Consider the following 2,906-nt stretch of genomic DNA (forward strand, 5'->3'; position numbering starts at 1 on the left):
TTTGAAATTCTATCAACTTTGGGTGACAAAGTCAATCATGCTGTGCAGCTGTTCAAAGGTCTGAGTATTTGTTAAAAAATAATAATAATAATAAAAACAATTAATAAATCTGTCAAAGCATAATAATATAGAACAGAATAATAAAAGAAGCCTCATCTGACAGCCTGGGTGAGAGCTGGGTGTCCTGAAATCCAGTTTCCTGCTTCCCAGGAGAAGGCATTTACACAACCATGTATTAGTTCGGATAGTGTATTAGTCTTCTTTCGTTACATAACAAAGCACTCTGGGGTCTTAAACAACCGATGTTTATTCTCTCTCAGAATATGAAACACAGATTCCTATTATCAGGAAAGCAAAGTACAGTAGATGTTGTGCATTTTCACTGGTGTTGCAATACGGTCTCATGGAAACATCAACTAGGGGATTATAATTTCTGGAGGCTGAAAGTTCAAGATAAGGGTGTGGGCAGTGTTGTTTCTCCAGAGGGCTCTCTCCTGTCTTAGAGATGGCCATCTTCTCCCTGTGTCCTCACGTGGGCTTCCGTGTGTGTCTCCTAAATCTCTTCTTCCTAGAGAGAAATCCATCATCATACTGGGTTAGAACCCACTTTAATAACCTCATTTTACATTAATTACTTCTTTAAAGTCTCTGTCTCCATATACAGTCACTTTGTGAGGTTCTGGGGGTCAGGACTTCAGCACATAACTTTTGAGGGAGTACAATTAAGTCCAAAACAAATGGTATCTGTCACTCTGGTGAAGTTGGCCCTTACAGCCAAGAGTGATAGTGTACAGTGTGATATATTTGAATCTTCAAAAGAGAGAATAAAATAAACACTACCCATGAGTTCTGGGGATCCAGAAGCTGTGCAGGGGACATTCCCCAGGCCTCTCTTCTGGGTCCAGGGGCCAGCATCTTCTGTGATGGACTTGGAATAGTCAAGAGTGCACAGACTGGCAGAAAAAGACTCGGGGGTCTGCCGGGACCCTAAGCTGAATGCAGAGCTTCTCAAGGCTCTTCTGTGAAGTTATTTTGAATCCTTAGAAGGTAAAGTGTTTATTTCTCTGTATCATACATGCTGCTGCTGCTGCTGAGTCGCTTCAGTCGTGTCCGACTCTGTGCGACCCCATAGACAGCAGCCCATCAGGCTCCCCAGTCCCTGGGATTCTCCAGGCAAGAACACTGGAGTGGGTTGCCATTTCCTTCTCCAATCCATGAAAGTGAAAAGTGAAAGTGAAGTCACTCAGTCGTGTCCGACTCCTAGCATACATGAGCCCACCATTAGTTCATTTTCCTGTAGACTAAGTTGTGTTTTTGTCTCCAAAGAGCTAATCTTCTTCGAAACAGTTTTGAATGAAAATTGATGTAACAGAACATCTTTTTTATTTAAATTCACCTCTGCTGTTTCCTTCCCTACCTTGTTCCAAGCACTTGTTTGGCCTGGGTCCAACACTCCTTCAGGACCACACCAGCTGGGGGAATGGGATGCACCCAGAATCAGACAGCAGAAGTGGAGGAAAACTGGCTTTGAAGGCCAGCTCTGCAAGTGGGAGGAGAAGGCAATGGCATCCCACTCCATTACTCTTGCCTGGCAAATCCCATGGACCGATGAGCCTGGTGGGCTGCCGTCTATGGGGTCACACAGAGTCAGACACGACTGAAGTGACTTAGCATAGCATAGCATAGCATCTGCCAATGGGGGCAGCTCCCAGGCACTCAGCATCTTGTGCTCCCACGGGGGCCTCGGGCACAGCTGGTCTCTGCATCCTTTGGCACTGGGGCAGCTTCTCAGATCCCCAGCCAGCCTGTGGCAAGGCCTGCTTTGCCTTCGTCACTAACCCATACTTTGATTTCCTTCCCACGCTGCACTGGGATCATGCGAAATACTGCAAGCGGGGACTCATAAATCAGTAGAGGACATGAGCACACACAGCCCCCATTCAGCTGTCTCCACCTCCTGAGGCATCTCTGGGAAGAACCCCAACCCCTATTGTGAAAGCTCCAACACGCCCAGCACTGAATTTCCCAAATGTTCGCTGACGGGTCAAAGTCACCCATTGCACAGTCGTCAGCCCCTCCACTGACGCAGCGTGGCCCTGACAGCATAAGCGATGGGATGAACAGCAGAGCTTCCCAGAGCACATTTCAAAGGCTGGTAAAAGTATGCCTGGCCTCCCAGCTCTGTAACCATATCCACGCCCATTCACAGGGCCCTGGTCAGTTTTCCCAGTTGTAAAGGGGAGATAATCAGCACACATACTTTCCTTCTAGATCTTCCTCCCTGATTTCTGGTGGAAATAAAATGAGAACATGCATCCAGCCCACTTTCAGTGACTCTCAGAGATGAAGCCACTCACTTATCATGGGCTCCCTGGATGCAGGCCCCACGGCCAGCAGGTCTCAGCATCACACATGTTGAATCCACTGTGCTCTCTTCCAACATCAGGAGAACAAGGCTGGTGAGAGTCTTGTCCATTCCATCAATTTCCATTCATCCAAATATCAGGAGGCCTTTAGTGCACACATTTCTCTCTCACCACCAAGGCTGAAGGTAAGAGAAAAGCTGTAGACAGGATGTGAAGAACCAATCTTCCTCTGGTAATCAGCTGCTTGATTCTGTTGAAGAGAGATTCATGATGTTCAATCTCACCTCCAGGAGCTTGAGAGCACAGAGGTGCACCCAGTGTGAGCGCTGTGACCATATTACATCACCATCACCAAGCGGACGATGGAAAGCGTTTGACCTTTACAAAATGATGCCCTCGAAAGCAACTATTGGTCCCAACTTACCTCTTTCTCTCGGTCTTTTACAGCAAGCTGCTCGCCCCACCACAGGCACAGCTTGAGCTTGCTTGCTAAGAGTGATTCTCCCCCTGTTCCTTATCTTTGTCTAATAAAAGACCCTT

General features: G+C 47.1%; 1 long non-coding RNA gene across 1 annotated transcript; it reads right to left on the reverse strand.

Moving 5' to 3' along the window:
• Positions 1-289: 289 nt before the first annotated feature.
• On the reverse strand, positions 290-2,617 carry LOC147367644 (uncharacterized). Its single transcript, XR_015131943.1, has 2 exons — positions 2,358-2,617; positions 290-568 (listed from the first exon to the last, which is right to left on the reverse strand). It is a non-coding gene; the product is annotated as an uncharacterized LOC147367644 (long non-coding RNA).
• Between the last annotated feature and the right edge of the window lie 289 nt (positions 2,618-2,906).

The sequence above is a fragment of the Bos grunniens genome, chromosome 8, assembly GCF_055505025.1.
Source record: "Bos grunniens cultivar Pamir isolate PY7600 chromosome 8, Bosgru_T2T1.0, whole genome shotgun sequence".
Taxonomy (NCBI): Eukaryota; Metazoa; Chordata; class Mammalia; order Artiodactyla; family Bovidae; genus Bos; species Bos grunniens.